Here is a 21,892-nt window from a genome sequence, read left to right on the forward strand (position 1 = left end):
GAAAGCTGGCAGCCAGAAAATTCCCCCTCTCTTCTTTTTCTTAAACAGAAACACATCCTTTTTACAGATGCACACACACACACAAAAAAAAAAAAAAAAAAAAAAAAAAAAAAAAAAAAAGTTGAAACTTCAGGTTCGTTCCAGTTGCCTTTGTACCACTGGAGATGCTATAGGCAGCACAGAAACACAGAGCAGTTGGGAGAGACAAGGCAGAAGAGGAGACCCTCAACTTTCTGGTCAGTACCTTGATATCTTTGCTGCAGCAGGGCACCTCAGTCGGCTTTTCTTACCCACTCAGGCTGATCTTTTTCTCTGATTTTTTTTTTGTCCAAAGCCGAGCACTGAAAAAACAGATTTTGTAGAAAGTAGTCAACAAGTTGCAGTGCAGCTATCTTCAGAGCTGGTGTGTTAAAATACATTGAATTCCAACGATCACTTTCTGAATGTCTTGTTTATACGGTGTTTCTAAAGCAACAGCATTCCCGAAATTGTGTAGGAAAACAGAGCCATCTACAGGGGAAACTATTTTGGCTTGGCAAGGAAAAGGATCGGAGGAAGCAATGCATGATTCTGTGCCACCCACCAGCACAAGGGAAGGACCAGCCAAACACTGTTACCTGCACAGTGCTGGGGGTTGCACAAGCACATACTGCATAACTGAAATCCTGTGAATCTGGTTCAGTCTCTCGCAGACTATTTTCTGTCAGGTTTGACAAACTTTTTCCATTACCTTTCAACCAAAGTCACAACTAACCTTTAGTTTGCCCATGACTGCATATCTGCATTAGCTATGAGTAGCTGCTGGAAGACCCAGTCATTGGTACACCCCTCATACAGTACCCAGGAAACATGCTCCATTCCAGGCTGCGGTCCCATCCCACCCCTTTGCACCTGGGTTCCTATCATAAACCCTCTGCCCCCTGGTTGTATGGGCACGCCCATGTGTTACTGGGGGCACACAAGCTGGTGAGCAAGCTGTACCTAATACAGTTGCCTAAAAAACATAAAACAACTCATCCTACCTGCCATGCAATGGAAGTACTCCTTTAAATTTAAAGGCAATGTCTGACACTTTTCTGGGGGAGGAGGTGGGGATATTTAATTCCCCACTGGTGACTATCAATCAGTGGCTGAATATTTGCAGTCTCAGCAATGGCAAATGGAATAATTTCTAATTGTCTTTCTGCCTCCTCAGAAAAGTCTCATTAATTCATTTTTGTATTGTTTGAGTGTTACAATACACATCTTCAGCAGAGAAGAAATTGAAGAACAGGGGAAGGAAGGTAAATAACTGTTAGTTGGAAATGGTGACTGTTTTATCCAGCATATCGTGAAAACTTAAAAAGCTGTGTTTAAAACTTAAGCTGCTGCTTAAAGTGCCATGTTAGGAAATAACAGATATAAGGTTTTCAGTGTCAGGGGCTGCTACAACTTAGGGAAAGAGCTCTAAGAGTTTCCCCATTGCCAAATGATAAAGGATGTTTTGTTACATTAACACAGGGGCCTCCATACTTAGCTAAATTAAGCCAATTAAAATGGCACGAAATCAATCTTTCTTTAAATACTTAAAAGCAGAGCAAAAATTAGGTTGAGAGAACCCTCCCAAATTGATTTCCATTTCTGTAATGACTGATTTATGTGATATATAAAGTTCAGCTTCATATCCAGCCAGACTTCTAAATGTTTGTATGTTCTTACTTATTATATCGTATTCTCTTGTAGGATTCTTATTTTAAATTCATCCAGACTTGAGCTTCTTGAGTTATTAGAAAAAAATTCCATAGACTTACCTTTGGTTGAATTTAATAATAGTTTTAATTCGATTAAATCTAATTGAATTACATTAAATGCATCCTGCAATTTTATATGTAGTGACTTATCTGTACAGTCAATGAACAAAGTCATCAGTGTAACAGTATAGCTTTGAGCTTTGATATTGTTGATATAGGTCATAATATAGGAAACTAGGACTTTTGTGGGTAGAAAAGATTTCCCCTGGCCTAGATAGTCTCAAGTTCTGTGTCAAAAAGAACAATGGGTGTGCCTTATACTTTATGGCTTCCATCTGGTTCAGATATCGCACAAACAGATATCAAACAATGACCCTCATGAAATGGCTATTGGCTTCGGTGGGAGCTTGGGAGGGTTAGGAAGGAGGGTCCTGTGTATGGCTTGTCTGGAGCCTTGCTAGCACAGGACAACTTGGGTTCACCACTCTCCCCGGCCAATTTGGTCTGAAGACAAAAACTAGGGAAAGATATTTTGAACTCTTTTTGAAAAGATTTTTTCTGCTGCTAGACTGCTCCTTTTTTTCTGTTTTAACAATGAGTTTTAATGAAAAACACATTGCAATCAATTAGATGTGGACTGTAAGCTCTCCCAGACAAGGGCTGTTCTTTTTGTGTATACATACAGGGTGAGATATGCTGCTGTTAATTTCAACTATCTAGGAGTTGTGTCTTGTCCAAAGCAGTTGTCCAGGCTTCCGCTGAAATCCTCACAGAAAGCCCTTCAAATAAATCTACCCCATCTATCTTTGGTGATGTATATCTTAGGGCTATGGAAAAGTTTTGTACTGACTCATATTTATACATGGCCTCATACAAGCAAAAGAGCTGTTTTAACCCTGTCTCCTTGTCTTGCCATCCACCCACCCTCTGTTCCTGGTCACTAATCACCTCAGCAGGCAGAAGGAAGATCTCTTCTGTCAGGATGGCATTTATACATTACTGCTACCACCCTGCTTGGTTAAAATCAGTCCACCTGGGGGAACAGAGCCACTGGGATGCCCAAGAAAGAGGCTGAGCTGGTGAGGTAGAGCGTTGATCTCCAGGGGCCAACCCCAAGCAGAAGCACAAGTCATCCAAAGCAAGGGAGTTGCAGATGGTAGCAGTCAAACGAGCAGCTCAAAAAGGGAGGCTGGACCTGGAAAGAAAGGTGACATCCCTAGAGCTTCATCTTCAGGCAGGTCAGATTTTCATTTCTGTCAAATCCTTCTGCCAGCATGTCTACAGCCATTCCCAGCCCCCAATTAATGAGTGCTCTTTCTACTCTGTCACACACAAATCACTAATGAAAATACCAAGTACCACCCAAAACAGAAGAGAGCCCTTTGATACCAATTTCCAGCTCAGCAGTTACTCACTGAAAATAATCCTGTTTCCAACCAACTGCATACCTAAAGGGTTAGATCTTCTCCTGTCTTCCTTTTCAAGGTGTGTCAAAATAGTCTACAACAAACATTTTGTTGAAATGTAGGACAAAATCAGATCATGCAGAAAGCCCACAGAAAAAATCATGGCTAAAAGAAAGGCATTTGGTAGTTAAAGTTTCACAAATGGGATCATCACTCAGATTTCTGCATATGCATTTATGCCTTTTTTGTGCCCATTCTGTGATAGAAGTGGGCAGCAGCTATTTTAACCACCACGACAGTGCTTCATTCCCAGAAGTCTCCACTGAAAAAAAAATGTCAATTGAGTTCCAAAGGCACGAATGTGTGAAAGATGCTGAGAAAACAATATTAAATACCAACAGCTTTTTTCACTCAATATCCTGAATTTGGTTAAAACATACAAGTTCTCTGGACTGTTACTTTTTTTCCTAAAGGGATAATCATAAATCTAAGATATGTTTCTTTCTATTTTTTATAGGATGCTGTGTAATTTTTAGCTCACTGTAAAATATTCCTTCAGGGACAAACTCACAGTAGATAGGCTTGATACTTGCCTCTGATTTTCTGTAAAAAGAGCAAGCAACTCCTTCAGGTAATGGGGTGATAGAACCATTTTCTAAACAAGTATCTAGTTAATCTGCTAAATTAGAAAACAAAGAACAAAAACGTAAAACTGGAAGTTAGTCACATGGTAGGCATGTTGTTTTTATGAGAACATACGTGTATATTTGCAATAAATGAAGGACAAGGGTTTTCTCTCAAAGATATTTACTTTCCAGTAAAAGGAAGAGAGGGAAGAAGTAATCTAAGGGATTATCTGAACCAGATAAAAGCGCTTGGATGAACTCCCATGCCTATTAACAGCTCATCTCCAAGAAAACATAGTGGAGCCCATGGACAGGGCAAAAATGGATATTTACCTCATATAAAATGTTCTCCCAGGCTCTTCCAATATGAGGAGTAGGAGTAGATGGGGAAATCTGTGGGAAAGAGGTCTGCAGGGCAGTCCATCTCCCACTCTAAACCACCATGCTTCCTCCCCCGAGCTCTGCAAGCCCACATGGTGTTCTCCCCATTTGTGCTTTGCTTTATGTAAAAGAGGGGGGGAAAACATGAGCTCATGATGGCTTTACAGAATCATAAAATGGCTGGTATCGGAAGGGACATTAATGATCACCTAATTCCAACCCCCTGCCATGGGCAGGGACACCTCCCACCAGACCAGGTTGCCCAAAGCCCCATCCAGCCTGGCGTTGAGCACCTCCAGGGATGGGGCAGCCACAGCTTCTCTGGGCAACCTGCGCCAGTGCCTCACCACCCTCCAAGTGAAGAATTTCCTCCTAACTTCTAATCTAAAATTCCCCTCTTTTAGTTTAAAGCCATTTCACCACTATCACTACACTCCCTGACAAGCAGTCCCTCTCCCTGTCCATGGCAGGGGGTTGGAACTAGGTGATCCTTATGGGGCCGTTCCAAGCCAAACCATTCCATGATTGCTAATTGCACTGCAAAACTCTGAGAAGATGCCACTTTATCACAGCCTGAGCTCATGGCTGACTCCACACATGCTGACCACTTTTGTGTATGGAGTTTGTGAGGCTCCACCTCCCAAATATTCCCCTCAGCACCAGTAAAGAAAGGTGAGGGAGAGGAATTGCAGCATATGTAAATTTGATGCAAGATGAGCAGGATTGCAACAGATCATTGGCAATTTGTGAGGCAAAAGAAAATGAGTCCTAACAGACTCTCAAGAGAGAATTTCTCCGTGAGTCCTCACAAGTGCATTCCCCTCTTCCAAGTATGTTAATGAAAAGTAGGACAGTAAGAAGCCACATGCATAAAACTTAGCCACAAGGCACTTTCCTCACTGCACCTATTACTGTGCTGGGTGGGCATCTGTGGAGTCAAGAAGCATAGGAAAAAATGCTTATAGCTAAACACACTTAGAAGGACAGAAACTCAGCTGGGATAAATCAGCATGGCTTCAACAAAATATGTGGGTCTGGTTGTAGCAGTTTACTTGCTAACACCACAGCTCAGGCTTTGGGACAGAGATGCACTACCCCACTGCCCTGTCCCACACTGCGTCCGGGCAAGCTGCAGTAATCAAGCATTTGGTTATTTCACACTTGAGTATATACCTAGACATGACAGAAATTTCTTATTTTGTTTTAGGGTTGATTCACGTTACTTTTATAGCAGGTTTACAGAACAAGCTTTCTTTTATTTTTTTCTCTGTTCCCCAGCTGCCTCGAATCAAAAGCCCTCACTTCAAATGAAAGGGGAGGATTTGTCTCCTGTTTATGTAGAATCAGTTTACATGGGAGCCCTCAATATTGACTCTAGGACTAAGCTGAAATAATTCCTATGAGTAGAAGGAAATAATGCCTATGCATGCAAGTACCAGTCCTTGATCTGTTTGGACTGGTCTCTCTTCCAAATCAGGGTCTATTCCTCCTGAAATTTTGTTCAATGTGATCAAGTAAATATCAGTTCTGTCAAAGCTATCAAAGCTTTCATGTAGATCTATCAAGAGTCCTGTTTTTGTTCAAAGACTTAAGGATTCTGCACAGGTACAAGAGAAAAATAAAAGCACTTCCAGGACAAGTATAAATTATGATATAGAAACACATGTAACTCTTAAACAATAGATTATATAGAATTAATTACACTGTTCTTTGATGAAAATGGAAAAGTTTGAGGAGTTTGCTGAGGCAATTCATGTTTTCTGTGTTCATCTCCAGTGAATACAGTCTTAATTAATACAGAAAACCATGCAATTTATTGGCCAGACATGTAAGTCATATTGACAGCAGACAATAAAACTAGATACATTCAAATCAGAGTAGATAAATCCAAAATCCAAATCACAGTACCGCTTTGTCTGATGAGGCTTCAGGCTGAAGCTCATCTCCCCCATTGCTTTCATGGTCTGCTCTCAGACTTTATTGTAACCTCAACATTTCCAGAGAGCAAAAGGGAAAAATATTACATTTCTAGCCAGTTACTCGATTGCCAGTATAGTAGGACTTTATATTGATTTTCTGTCCTCAGCTGCTAATGTGGTGCACTTCTCTCTAGTTTTCTCCTCACAGGTCACTAAGATTTATGGCTGACCTGGAGGAGTTGAAACCAGAAATCATGCTGCTGAATTGCTCTGCTGGAAGCCACCTGCTGCTGACCAACAACAGGTCGCATGCATCTCCTGAATGCCTGAGGCCATCCAAGACTCTACTGGACACTTTGCTCCTCGTGGAGGACAACTTGACTTATTCATGCCATATTTATTTGCTGGCTAGTTCTATTAATTCTGACTCTAACCAATTTTCATCTTAGTTGTTAGATTAAATGTGATGTAACCAAACAAAAAATCTGCTTTAGAAAAGTTAGGGTCTCCACCAAGACACAGATTAGCGAGGCCCCACTTGTTTAGCAAGGTGTCTCCAAACTGGGTACCACTGATTGCTTTTTTGTTTTTTCATTATACTTTCCTGGGGGAAAAAAAAAAGAAAAAAAAAAAAAAAAAATAGAAGGCACCAGTATATTTCAATGGGATTTCATGAAATCTCACTAAATAAACCAACTTTAGGTTAGGTGAATGTGAAGGGAATTATAAAATCCACATCCATGGTCTGGGGAAAAGGGGAGGGAGTGTAAGGGATGCACAAAAGAAAGGAAGAGCCGAGGTTAATGAAGTCCCTGGCCTATGGGACAATTTAGGGTTAGGGTTCCTAGTGAGAAAGCCATCAGCAACAGTATTGGAGCATCTGCAGATGAATCTCCAAAATAAAATGAAGGGCTCACACTGGCATTCTCCTCTGACTTAGTGGAGTACGGTCCTAGCTTGTGAAACAACCCAGAATTAGGGTTGGAGCTCACAGAAAGTCCAGGTCTGCAGGACCTGAGCTGGAAGGTGCTACCAGAGGAAGCCAAGGGTAGCCAAAGCAACTGCCCCTTGAGGACCCCGCAGAGAGGGAGAGACTGGGCTGTCCAAAATGAAACCAAACTTTTGGGTGAGCGTTTGAAAGACTAAAAGAGAAGGCCCATGAGCACTACTCCAGGAAGACTTGGAAGGATTCTCCAAAGAGAACTAAATACTGCAAGTTGCCACAGGGTATGATGAACCTGTGGCTGGGGTGGAGACACTAGCCAAGGAGTTAGTTTATGGCTAAGGTTAACGTCAAGGGTAAGAGAGAGAAATCCCAGAGCTACAGTTTGAGTTGGGCTGGAAGGGGGCTACCAAAGGAAAATGAAGGCTGCAAAATGATTTGTCCTCTGAGAGCAATGTTCCACACAATTTTACTACAAGGATCCAGTATACGATTTCCAATAAGATTATAGAAAATCCTTAGCAACAGGACTCAATATTCTAATGCCTTGTTTTTCCCTGTCTGGCCTCAGTCCTTCTTATAGAGAATGGCAACCAAGGTAGATTTATCACCTTGAACTATGGAAAGAACCTCTCCTGGAAATTATTATGAAGCTATAATAGCTTCATCCTCACATATACCGAAAAAAATAATATCACCACTGATTACTATATGCACAGAAATATGAGCCAACTTTAAAAAAAATAAATAAATAAATAAAAAGCAAGTCGTAATAGTTGGAATCTGGATAGAATTTCGAAGAAGTGTCAGTCTTTCCATACTAAAAATCATGTCCAGATGAGAGGATGGAAATGGGTCCCCTGGTTACCAGACCAGCCCCCACACCCACTTGTCTCCCTGTGCTGTGGATGGCCCAGGGCAGTAAGAAACGGAGGTCAGCCAGAAAGTCCCCATGACTTGTTGGGGCCACAGACTGCAAGGGAGAAGGCAAGGGGGTGTAAAATGGTATGGAGAAAAACACAGCTGAACCTCAGTGAAGTTTTTAAGGAACTGGAAGATGGCCTGTCACCATTGCCCTTGAATTACAGACACAGGTGGGTCTCCCTCTTGGCACATGAATCAGGGAGCTACATTACTGCGCCACGAGGACACCTCTGGGTGTAACACACCTGCATTTATTTGTTCACACCTGCGCACAGGACTGGGGTAGGATGCACCTGCAGCTCTTTTCCCCTTGTATGTATGCCCCATGCTTGACCTGCGTTCAGAGAGGAGGCAAAGGAGGTGCTACACCCAACTTCCTCTTCTGGTTTGTCTTGGGGTCAGGGTACTCAAGCCATTTTTCTGGCCAGGAGCTTCCCAAACACACAAACCTCAGACTGCTGCATCTGTCTCAGTCTTACCACTCTCAGATCCTCCTACCACATCCCCAGCACCACAACAACAAAATGAATGGAGAAGTCTCTGAGCTCCTGCATGGCAGTGCTGTCCCAAATCCTCTGCTGGCAGCCTGGCTTTCCTATGCTCTAGCAACCAAGGGAAAGAAACAGGGAGACTGCAAGTAAAGAACCTTTAAGGCTTTACTGCTGGGGAAGTATTGCCAATGAACCCATGCAATTTGGTTCTGTTCAGATGTTTTGAACCCATTATAGCTGAACGGGTCGTAAATGTCCCCAAACACATTCCCATTATCCCTAATTTAATTAGTTTATTGAGATCATCAATGAAAAACATTATACAATTAAAACATTTGCACTCAATCAATTTTAATTGTATTCACTACAATTGCCTGTGCCAAACCAGATGCCTTCTAGTCCTGAGATAAGTGAAGGGAAAGCAATTTTCAAAACTCTCATTTAGTCGAGTTTGATCCCATCGCGTAACACGAGAGCTGTTTTCCCTGGGAAAACCTGGCAGATGCCCCCTTCCCCTTCCCCTGCACCCTCACCCCAACACCGGCCCAGATGGGCCCCCAGATTTGCTCGGAGAGGTCCCCGGGCAGCGGCGGGACCTCCGCCTGTGTGTTAGCACCACCTAGTGCTGTTGGCAGCAAAATGTCAGCAACCGGCAGGGAAATGCCACCATCCTGCTGCTACAGAGAGATGCCTTAGGCTCCTTGGTGAGTTGGAGCCGTTCCCAGCACACTCCTGCAGTTTGGCTTGCCCCTCCTTAGAGGCTCCCACCCGCAGCTCCGGAGCGCCTGGAGCATCAGGCGTTGTACTGGCCCTGTGCTGGCTGCTGATGGGGAAGTTGCAAGTGGTTTTAAGAGCACAGGGGATATCAAAGCAGGGATGTTACACCATGACGGTCTATGAAAAGACATAGCAGAAGCCAGGTGCCAAAACAGCACATCTGAAATGCACCTTCACCCTCCCGGAGCATCTATCCTGGCTCTTTCCCAGATTATCTCACACCACTTGAGCTGAGGTCATGGATCAAAGGTGGTTGCAGAGCCCATCTCAAGCGACAGGTCAGACATCCATTACCTTTAACCTCCATCAGTGAGACTTAAGCCAGACTGCTTGTCCTACACTTCCCTTGGGCTTAGCACTTCAGCACGGCTCAAGACATACTGTAACTCACTCTTCTGCCTGAAATCCCCAGGGGAAGGGCAGCTTGGCTTCCCCCACCCCAACTCTGAGAAACAGTGGATGCCTTTTTCCCTCTGCCCACTTGCAGCCCATGTCATGGCCTTCTCTCAGAGCACAACCATCAGGGAGGTGGCAGCAAGGTGTCTGGTTTTCATCCAGCACTTGTTTAACGAAAGGAGTCCTCAGCAGTCAGCACAGGGCAGGATTAAGTCTCTGACCACTAGGTCATGGCCCTGCTTTCCCTCCAGTTCAGTGGGGGTGCTCTTCTGCACTCCAAAAGCAGGGGACAACAGACCCTAGAAACCTTACGAGCTGCAGGTTATAACCTTCTCCTTACGCATGGATCTGAATTGAGCAGAAAAAGCTGGTGAGGGTCCTGCTGCCTGGGGTGTGGGGGAGGAGGAACATGCCAGCAGGCTGGAGCCTTATCACCAGACAGACCAGCCAGCAAAGCTGAAAAAAAGCTTTTTCACACCTATCACACAGGCACTGACTCTCAGGGAACACTGCCAGGCTGGGAAGCCAGAGTGGAAAGCAGCCCTGAGTTAAAAATCTCTGACCTCCTGCTACTCAGCTGAATGCTTCACTGCTAGCTTCAATAAGACCAGGTTCTTTTGAAAGACAATAAACTATAAGTAGCCTTCCCTGATTAGGTGTATGCATGGGGGAAAAAAATAATTTTCATGTTCTGTTAAGGCTGGGGTTGTTCCTAGCTACCAGACTGATGTGCACTTGCACATGTCCAGAAGCAATTTTCAAATATCTGCAAACTTCTGCATTAAAACCTGTGGCTCTTACAGATTTTCAGTACCTTCAAATTAGAGCAGAAGCAGTCAGGAGTCTGCATGTGGAAGTACTGGAGTCCTCTTTCATACCTAAGTGTCTAAGCAGAGCCTGCCTAAGTCAAACCTGGGGTAGGACACAAATGCTAGCTCCCCTGCTCATACTATAGAGTTGCAAGGTCAGCTCTAAATCTGAGATCTTTGGGCTCGTTTTATATTAACATCCAATCTCTTTCTAAATATGAATGCTAATTTACCCACAAGCTACGTTCTCCCATTTGTGGTTGAAGATCTCTAATCTCCTTTGCTCCTGTCTCCAAAACCTTTCCATTGAACTGATGGCTACAAATAGCAGTAATTGATAGCAGGTGTTTGAGACGTGTTTACTGCTCTGTGGCACCGCTTGCCTCATATCTTGCCATATCACTCTCTATTCCAACATCATGAACTTATATTCACTGATCCTTAACAGCTGTACAAGAAGATTGATTTAGAGATGGATTAGTTTGCAAGTATTCACTGCTTCTCTTAATAATCGAAGGACTCAATGGATGTGAGCATTGAGGAAGCCAATACTAATATAATTTTTCTGCTAGAGTTCAGAGCAAGGTTTTTCTTTCCTTTCAATAAATTCTAAGGATTATGGTGTTTCAATTTCTAATTCTCTTCCCATGCTCTGAACAAAACCATACATATTGCAAAATAAAACAATAGCCCAAATGTACTAAAATCAGTTGTAGATTGTCCAAATTATTCCATAATATATAAGCTGTCTTGCTGTTCAGCAGGCTCTGTGCTGCACCCCTCTATGCTTAGGGAAAAATAAAGCATACAACAAGAAAAGACTGAGAACCTCCAGGAAATGCATCAAGTCAGAAACTGGAGGAATTTGAGTTGGATGGACATGAAGCAGGAGGAGTCTGGGGAGAGGAATTAGGTCTCCCTCCAGAAGCCCTGTGCAGCAAGTTCAAGATGGTGTAAGACGTAATTCCTATTCATTTTGACCTTCTGCTAGTTAACAATCCAAGCACCTACAGGGGGATGCTTTCAAATTTGCCCAAAAGCATTTACAGCATTCTGGTAGGACACATGGTGGGCAAGGTTCCTTCCTGTATACCACACGTTCCTCTAAAAATATTGCAGACAACACCATCCAGGTCACAAGCATGCCCTACTTCAGAGTGAAATTGTTCCATATTCATAAAATCTAATCTGGGTTACACAGCTCTATACCTGTTCTTCACTGAGCATGCAAACACCATCTTTCTTTTGTCCCCTGAACTGTGTTCAAGCTCATGTGCAACTCCAAATCCTGTATGTGTTGGTCTTTCCCTGCTCAGCATCTCTCTTATTTGCAGTGACAAACACAGGAATACTTTCCCCATGAAGAGAAATACAATTTATCTTAACAGGAAGGGAAAAATACAAAGAGATTTTGTGAAAATTGCCAAATAATTATGCTAACTGACAATGTCCTCCTTTAGAAAGCCACAACCCAAGTCATCAGAGAACCATAACATGGAATATTTCCATGTAAGTCACAGACTGCTGCAAGGCTGGTCCCCAGTCTCTTTCCGGTGAATATACCACAAGCCTCTACATACCAGGCTGTTTTAAAGGGTTGCTCTCTTCACGGTTATCATCCAGAGACACAACAGACTAACACACAGGGGAACCAGGTTTCTCTCAGGATGAATCCCATGGCAGTAGAAACATTTCCACCAGTTGGTAGCATTTTAGACTAAAAGTCATCTGAGTTGATCTTTGGATCTTATTTTAAAGTAAACATGACTCTGGTAAAAAAAAAAATACTGCAGAGGAACAGATCTGGATATTATTGTTACATCTGGGACAGCATAAGACTGATCAAAGCAATTTTAGTCTTTTGAGAAAAAGATTTGATGCTTCAGGGTTTTTGATGTTTGCCTTTATAGACTGAGAAGAGAAAAAAAAAAAAAAAACATTCGCTGATATGAAATTTGTTTTCCAGTTTGCTCCATTTCTTTGTTATTCCCCTTTTCCTGAAATACATGAGTCAGGTGCCAAAGATGAGATCCTCATAGCAGTAAGCAACCCCACTACCCTTTTAATTTGTTTTCAGATTAATTCAGATAATTTCAGGTGAGGCAGTGGGGGGGAGGGAAAAACACTTCCCAGGGAGGCTGGCAGGATGTAGAGGGTGCAGTGTGCCTCTCCCATGTAACATGGCTCATGATCTCCTCCAAAGGCCATGAAAGTCTATATTTCCTATACTAATTGCATTGGGTACGCAATGCTCTTAGCCTCTGCTACCTGTTCATGAAGATGTTGGGTTTTATAGCAACCACTGAAGAAGCTTGTTGCAAGGTGTTTTTTGTCAGGTTGGGCAGAGTGGAGATTCCTCAGACTTGACCTCTACTCCACAATTGTTAATGTAACAGAGACATGGATGGAGGAAAAAACCTTTCCCTCTGCAGACCTGACAGAACCTGTTTAAAATCTGTTTGGAAAACAGGTTTGTTTCCAAACCCTGTCCAGTCCAGAATCTTATGGGTCAGGATTAAAGAGAGGAGAGGGACAGGTAACATTACAGCTAGGGTCTGCTACAGGCTATCTGATCAGGAAGACCCAGTATATGAGGCCCTCTTTAGATGGAAAGAAGCAATCTCATTTTCACAAGCCCTGGTCCTCATGGGGGACTTTAACCACCCTGATATCTGTTGTAGGGACAGCACAGCAGGGCAGAGGCAATCCAGGAGGTTCCTGGAAAGTGTTGATGATAAAGTCCTTCTCCAATTGATAGAGAAAACAACAAGGAGATGTGCTATGCTGGAACTCATTCTCACCAACAAGGAAGGGCTGGTGGGGAAAGTGAAGTTCAAGAGCAGCTTTAGCTGTAGTGACCACAAAGTTATGGCATTCAAGACCCTTAGGGCAACAAGGAGGGCACCCAGCAAATTCACCATCCTGGACTTTAGAAGAGAAAACTTTGGCCTCTTCAGGGATCTGCTTGGTAGTGTACAATGGGATAAAGCCCTGGAGGGAAGTGGGACCCAAGAAAGATGGTTAATATTCAAGGATCACCTCCTCCAAACACAGGAGTGATACATCCCAACAAAGAAGTCAGGAAAAAACACCAAGAGGCCTGAATGGATGAACAAGGAGCTCCTAGAAAATTTTAAGCAGAAAAAGGAAGCTTACTGAAGGTGGAAGCAAAGACAAATAGCCTGGGAAGAATACAGAGAAATTGTCTGAGCAGCCAGGGATAAAGTTAGGAAGGCTAAAGCCCTGATAGAATTAAACCTGTCCAGAGATACCAAGGGCAACAACAAAAGGTTCTACATAAGGGATAAAAGGAAGACTAAGGAAATTGTAAGCCTTCTGTAGAAGGAAACAAGAAATCTGGGCACAAAGATATGGAGAAAGTTGAGGTACTCAACAGCTTTTTTTCTTCAGCCTTTACTAGAAAATATTCTAAACACACCACACAAGTTGCAGAAGGCAAAAGAAGGGACTGTGAGAATGATGAACCAGCCACTGTAGGAAAAGATTAGGTTCTAGACCATCTAAGGAACCTGAAAGTGCACAAGTCCATGGGACCTGATGAGATGCACCCACGGGTCCTGAGGGAACTGGAAGATGAAGTTAGCAAGTCACTATTAATCATATTTGAGAAGTTGTAACAGTCCAGTGAAGTTTCCACTAACTGGAAAAATGGAAATATAACCTACAGAAACGTAATTTCTAAAAAGGAAAGACCTGGGGAACTACAGGCCAGTCAGTCTCAGCTCTGTGCCCAGAAAGATCATAGAGCAGATCCTTCTGGAAGCTATGCTATAGCACGTGGAAAATAAGGCGATTGGTGACAGACAACATGGTTTTACTAAGGGCAAATTGTGTCTGACAAATTGGATGGCCTCCTAAAACAGGGTTACAGCACTTGTGGATAGGGAAAGAGCAACTGACTGACATCATCTACCTGGATTTGTGCAAAGCATTTGTCACTGTCCCCCATGACATCCTTTTTTCTAAATTGGAGAGATGTGGATGTGACAGAAGGACCACTCAGTGGGTGAGGAGCTGTCTGGATGATTGCACTAAAAGAGTTGTTGTCAACAGCTCAATGTCCAGGTGGAGATCAGTGACGAGTGGTGTTCCTTAGGGGAAGTTATCAACAACACCAAGCTGTGTGGTGCCGTCAACACACTGGAGGGAAGGAATGCCATCCAGAGGGACCTGAATAGGCCTGTGTGAACCTCATGAAGTTCAACAAGAGTAAGTACAAGGTCCTGCACCTGGGTCAAGGCAATGCCAAGCCAAATACAAGCTAGGTAAAATACGGATTGAGAGCAGCCTGAGGAGAGGGACCCGGAGGCATTGGTTGATGAGAAGCTCAGTAAGAGTCAGCAAGGTGTGCTTGCAGCCCATAAAGCCAACCGCATCCTGCACTGCATCAAACAAAGCGTGACCAACAGGTCAAGGGAGGCAATTCTCTCCCTTTACTCCACTCTTGTGAGACCCCACCTGGAGTGCTGTGTTCACTACTGAGGTTCCCCTGCACAAGAAGGACATGGACCTGTTGAAACTTGTCCAGAGGAGGGTCACAAAGATAATAAAAGGGCTGGAGCACTTGTCCTGTGAAGACAGGCTTAGAGAGTTGGGGTTCTTCAACCTAAAGAAGAGAAGGGTCTGGGGAGACCTTATAGTGGTCTTCCAGTACCTAAAGAGAGCCTACAGAAAAGCTAGAATGGGCCTCTTTATCATGGAGGGTAGTGATAGGACAAGGACTAATGGCTTTAAGGTAAAAAAGAGTAGATTTAGATTAGACATTAGGAAGAAATTCTTTACTATGAAGGTAGTGAGGCACTGGCATAGGCTGCCGGAGAAGCTGTGGATGTCCCATCCCTGGAAGCGTTCAAGGCCAGGTTGGATGGAGCTTTGGACAACCTGGTCTGGTGGGAGCAGCATAGTCCCTGTCCATGGCAGGATGGGTTGGAATGCCATGAGATTTAAGGTCTCTTCTAACTCAAACCATTCTATGATTCTGCAATTTTGCAGAGACTTTTCTCTTAAAAAGTCTCTGAAAAAAGGGACTTTTCTCTGCTTCTGATTTTCATCAGAAATAACTGACATGCCCTGGGCATAATAAATACATCAGACCACCACTACAGTCGTTAATTACTACCAGCATCAGGCATATGATTTAGAACTGTTGTTCTCACACCAAGCTGTGTCAGTAACAAGCCCTGTGAAAGCAGACCACTGAAATATTTGCTGTTTTCCTTGTGGGTCATCTAGGATGGCAAGGACAACAAATTCAGAAATTCAAACTCAGTTATCTTCTAGCCAAGCCCTGTGTGACCCCCCATTTAGGTCATCCATATTCTTCAAGTTACTTGGAAAACAAACCCAGATAAACTCACAGGAGCTATACCTTCTTATGTTTCATGTCATCTACTGACTCATATACACTATAACAAGAGACACCTTCTCCATTCCCCTGCCCCAGAATTACCCCTGTGGTGATATGACCACAGATGTTACAGCAAAGTTACACCAGTCACTTATAGTGCAATCATAGGTCTGGGGAAATTACTAGATTTCTCGAGATCTGCCATAAGCGACGTACTATTTAGGCAGTGGTGACTGAGGTTGAGGCAGTATGGGTTGGCTCATGTCCTTTTCTACCACTGTGTGACAACTGGAAATTTACTTTTAAGCACGCTATTAAATAACCTTGAAATAACAGAGCTGAGACACCACTACTGAAATCCATCTGTGCCTGAGAACTGAAATATTTTTGAGAAACCCTTGCAGTATTTCTTTCTTTCTTCCTCAGAGCACGATAGGAAAAAATCCTCAATTCCTCCCTCCAGTATTGCCAGTTCTCCATTCCCTTCTTCAGAACAGGAAAACTACACATTGACTTAAGCACCAATAAAGTACATAGGGGTGCCTGTATTTAAAACCAAGCTACAAACTGTTTGTGGCTGGCATCAGGTATTGGGTAACACTATAACCTAGTAAAAAATACCTTGGTGTCCAGCCTGAAATAAGGAAAGCCCTGGTTCAGCTGGAGCTCAATTCATTTCCAAAGTATCTGCTCTGTAGCAGATTTCCAGCTATCATCTCCACAGAATTACAGATTCTGAAGAATTTTGATTAGGAAATATCAAAACAAAGTGTTGCAATATTTTTCAATTAATAAAATAAACATTTGACTTTCAAATGTTGATTTTTCCGCTGTTTCAAAATGACAATCAAAACTGTCATACTTGAAGTCTTCCCTTTCAAAAGAAAACCTGAATAAATAGTCAAAGCTAACATTTGCTGATGAAGAAAAAATATTCCAGCTAGCCTAAGAGATGGGACCTTGTATAGCCAAAATATTTCAACAACTCTTTCCTCTACAGCCGGAAACTGGAACCACCTTCCCTCAGTCCTACTGAGCCTGAAAGCACCAGGCAAAAACACATTAATTCACCCTTTTGCCAGTGGGGGAAGGAAAATGGGAAAAAGCAACACACTTGTTAAGGAGTAGGAGGTCTGTCAACAGAGCTAAGCAATGCTCCCTGTGTTCACTCCTAACAGAGATCTGCCTGAATGTGGGCACAGGTGCCTTTGCTGCAAGGTGCCTGGCCATGAATGCCAGTGATGCCTGGCAGCTGGTCCTGTCCCTTAGCAACCTTGTTCCCCTCCATAGCAAACCCCACCCACCAGAGAAGAGCTGTAACAGAGGGAGCAAAATGCTCCAGAGGCTACCTGCCATTACAAATCTTTTTTGTAATTACTGCTTTAAAATATCAATCTGGCAAATCTGCCTGTTTGAGCAACCTGGTTACACAGAACATCCTGACTACATACCCAATAGCTTTACTTTAACCTCCCCTTCTAAAAGGGAAAGAAAAAAGAAAAAAAAGTCCAAGAAAAATGTTTTCTTTATGAAGCCATCCAAACTTTTCATTATCTTTCTTTTCAAGGGAAAACTAATAACGGGAAACCACAGAAAGATACACTACATGGTCTCGTCCTCCCCGATGTTACTGAGAGCAGAGGAACATGAAACTAAATAAAGATGTTTACTGACAGACTAATAAACAAATGGGCCCATTTTGATGTAACCTTGATGAATGGAGCATCCAGGTGTTTTCAATAATGGCAATAAGCACTACAACTGAAAGTATTTCTGATTCAAGTATAATGCATTATTAGGCCATTAGAGGCTGAGTATAGAGGGCCATTTGTGCTCAGCCCTATCAATAATGCTCCTTCCCAGCCTACATTTAGGCCAGGGGAATTAGTCATACAGATATTCTATTTAATAAAAACCTAAAGAAGACGCATCAAGAATCGCATTACATTTTAACAGGGTTACAGTAGTCCAGGAGGACCACAAGTTTAATTTTCATAAGAGCATTCATTCCTCAATTATGTCAAACATGAAAATGTAAATGGCAAATTTAATGCTAACAATATCCCTCAAAGCACATTGGCAGGTAGCAACCATTATGTTGAGTGAATGCCGGCTGCATAACAAGCAACCCCAAACTAGATGGCAGGGGATTAAAATTGCCAAGCTGAGTTCTGTTGATTACAGCTGCACATGGCTGAAAATATCTTTTGTAATATGCATGTGGACTAAGGGCGGCTTCTATCCTCCCAAAGAATTCGCTGACCACGCAGGAGTTGCTATTAGCATTGGCCGAAAGCAGTAGTTGCAAGATGCAATAGGAGCTACCCTTTGGGTCCTTGGAAGCAAGTGCAATGAGCCAAATTCATCCCCGGATGCAGTTCCACCAAAGAGGAGGGAGGTGAGCACACAGTGCTGCCGCACTGGCTGCTTCTTGCACAAATAGGAGTGCCTGCATGGGGAAGAGAAAGAGATGGTGGAGGCTGGGCACTGGAATCGTGCTTCAGTCTCCTAAATGGCACAAGGTGAAAAAGCAATTTGGATGGTCACACTAATTCTTGAAGGTACCTCCCCAATATCAGCCATCCAAACCACAGAGTGAAACACAAACAAAAGGGATAAAATTGCAGATTATGCCCTATACCTCCCGAGTACAGACCAAACCTCTTCCTCTGCAAGTGTTTGACTTCCCTGTCATGCCAGGAGCAATCTGGGACTCCAGCGCTGTTCCACGTAAAATAATGGAAACAGGAGTCAGACGTGCAGCGCACAAAGCACCAAGCCCCTGCCAGAGCCCTACAAGGAAGATGCATTACTTAATGTACACCGTGCTATTAGGCAGAACCACTGAACAAATGGAGCCAGGGTATCTTGGTGACATTCACAGTTCAAACCAGCGAGCTGCATTAGTTCCTGCTGGTTTCCATCTCTGCTGGCAGAGCAGAAAGTATCGCTGCTGCTGCAGTTCCCAAAGAGTTCACTCAGCACACCCAGCTTCATCCCTCTTACTGAAGTCATGGGAAGTACGTTTCTGCATTAAAGCCACTTCTACATATGCTTCTGTGTACCCCCTTTTAGATGTATTAATAAGATGACATAAATGCATAAATGTGTGCACATTAGCAGATTTAATGAAAATATTAACAGACATTTTCCATTACAGACCCATTAGTACAGGCTTGTTGTGTAGCAAGGAAATTTGTTTTTTCAAGATTTGCAAAACAAAACATTAATTCTGGATGGATATCCATTCTGTTTTCTGATGTAGGAAATGCCACACAGGCACATCATCTTCCTGACATCTCCAAAGCTATTCACAAAGCCAAGTTCTTCTGAAACTAAACAAGAATGGGATGCTTAACAATATTGTGTTTTTCAGTAGCTTTTTAAGAACAAGCATGAATTAATAAGTAGTGTTTTATTTCGGTAATATTTTTGGGTTTTTTCTTTGTGGAAATATCTAAAACACATACATAAAGAGATCTGAAGATCACAGTTGTATTTTCTCAGAGATATGCCACAAAAACCTCCAAATGCAGCAATACTTTAGCCTAAGTGGGAAATTATCTCACTGCCATTCATGCTGCCTAGTTTATACCTAGATTTGTACAACCAGAAATTGCATCAGGTGTCACTGCTTTGAACCATGCAGCTGCTGCTACATCTGTAACAAGAACCAAAGAACACTTATACAACCTACAGCTGAGAGCTAAGGAAAATTGTTGCATTGTTTTATTAATTTATAGTCAGAAGTAAATTCTGATCACGTGTTTCAGTTCAGTCTCCAGGTGAAGATAAGGAAGTTGGGTGAAGAAACTCAAAGCAACTGTCCCACGGCTGTTTCTACCACAAAAATGATGGATTTTATGCAACTAGAAACCACAAGACAAGGTGTCAGAATATATTACAATAGGTCAGCACTTCAGATTAGCTGACCCTGTGACTTCCACTGTAGCTCTGTGTGGGACAGGATGGTAAAGGAGAGGAGCCCATCCACCTCGCTGGGACATGCACTTGTCTTGAGCTGCAGTGGACATAGATCTCTTGCACTGGTGTCCACAGACCGCCAGGAAAAGAAGCAGTTTGTGCACAAGCCTGGTCCTTCAGATGATCTGAATGAGTAAGGCAGTGCTGAACAGCTTCCCCAGCAAAGGAAGGATAAGCGATTGGCAAATAGCTTGAGGGAGAACAAGCAGGAGTTAGCATTAAGGTTCTTTATTCTGGTAAAGAGGATCTGGGGTACTCTGATTTACACCAGTACTATGGCCCCTATCTCCAAGCTAATCTCCTTGTCTTGAGGCACCATCCACCACACGGCTTCCCACCATCAGACAGCACCAAGGACAGCCTGGTGATGTTGGCCAAGTGGCCTGTCTCAGCCCACATCAGACAATTATTCAGGAACAAGTCCTGTGCTGCACCACCTGGCGTATCCCAGGGACTACCAGGTACCCCCAGCACCACCCATGGCAGAACAGGGTCCAAAAGCACTGAGAAAGCCTGGATTCTGCATACCCTGAAGATCTTTAGATACTGCTTTCTGCTTGTCTTTATCTGTCCCCATGCTCTCATTTTCTTCCTTTTGCTCAGACAACACTAATTAAATCTCTGTCCCTTCCATAGGCCTTTCTTTCACCTCCTTTTTGTCATCCCCCAGTCCCTCCAAGTCAGCTGGTTGACCGCAGACTCCTGCCATTGGCAGAGCCTCCGCTGCCCTCTGTCACCTGGTCAGAGTCACTCTTCACCTGCCCTTCCTCCTGCCACCGCTCACTCTTCCACCTCGCCCCTGTTTGGCACTGCACCTCTACCGTACCAAGCCAATTCTTACCCAAACCAAAATCTTGGCATCATCAAATTCATATTTTTGGAATATCAAAAGATCAAAAGCCATTTAAATCCCACAACTGATACTGCAACTCAAACCTGTCTTTTTTTGTTTCTTGTTCATTTGTTTTTCCAACTATCCCAAACCTAGCAATTCATTCCTTAACAGATAAAGCATACATGTGTTACCAACTGGCTTGGTACACCCAGGAACCAGCCCTGACTCCCATTATACAAAATAAAGATTCTGATGCCAAATTGTCCTATGTGCTAATTACTTCTAATGTTTATGCTGCACAAGAGAGAAATTTGCAATAAGCAAGCTACAAGTGGGATTTTACCATCTGTCAATTTATCCTTTCGACAAGTTGGCAATGACAAAGAATGAGGCATAATAGCATAAGCAAGATTTTGGAGATGCTAAAAATGCACAAAGATTTAACTTTCTTATCTCTTGAATGCCTTCCTGGTAACAGGAGAAATGATTCTGCATCTTGGCCAGTAGCAGTGACAACATTTTGCTTTGGAATTGACCAGCTCAGAAGGCAATTTCCAACATGACCTGCCACTGGCTAACCTAACAAGCAATCATTCAGAAAATGCTGAAGATAAAAGACCACAGAATGGCTGATGTTGGAAGAGACCTCTGGAAGCCCTCTAGTCCAACCCCTCTGCTCAAGCAGGGTAACCTAGATCTGGTAGCACAGGACCATGTCCAGTTGGCTTTTGAATTTCTCCAAGGAGAAAGAGATCAATCAGAGATTAGAAGCAAAGAGGACAAAAAAAAAAAAAAAAAAATAGTTATGAAAAGTTAGTGAATGGAAAACATGTAGAAACAATTTTTTTGTGAAAATCCAGTCATACGCAGCTAAGTTGTTTTGCATGAGCATTTTGGTAGGAGTGAATCACGTTTTTGGAGACTGCTCCTCAAATTTCTGAAGACACAGAGAAATACACCACGACCTTATTTTTTTCTTGGTGTAACTGAAAACTTCAAGGGAGCTTGGTTTTCCAGCATTGTAGAAGGGTTTGAGCTTTCTTTAAGAGCTTGTAATAGCAGTCACACACTCCAAACCCAGCAGATGTGCTTTTGTGATGATGGGTTCTTGTTATTTCAGTCTCTGTGGCCCAGCTTTCCTCCAAGAACCACTGTGGGGACTAGCCCAGAATAAGTGCTGCATGAGAGCTGCAGCATGAGAGCCGCTCTGGCCAGATGCAACCGTGTCATCACCTGCTTTCACTAGCCCCAGGTGAGGGTTGGTTCTCACACCGGTTCTGGATTTCAGCAAAAAAATGGGTTG

General features: G+C 43.1%; 1 long non-coding RNA gene across 1 annotated transcript in view; it reads right to left on the reverse strand.

Annotated features, from left to right (window-relative positions):
* Positions 1-17,723: 17,723 nt before the first annotated feature.
* Positions 17,724-21,892, reverse strand: part of LOC137850460 (uncharacterized) — a 28,531-nt gene continuing 24,362 nt past the window's right edge. The window contains exon 4 of the long non-coding RNA XR_011092542.1: positions 17,724-18,219. This is a non-coding gene — a long non-coding RNA (uncharacterized lncRNA). The remainder of the gene's footprint in view (positions 18,220-21,892) is intronic.

This window comes from Anas acuta, chromosome 2 (genome assembly GCF_963932015.1).
Source record: "Anas acuta chromosome 2, bAnaAcu1.1, whole genome shotgun sequence".
In the NCBI taxonomy this organism is placed as follows: Eukaryota; Metazoa; Chordata; class Aves; order Anseriformes; family Anatidae; genus Anas; species Anas acuta.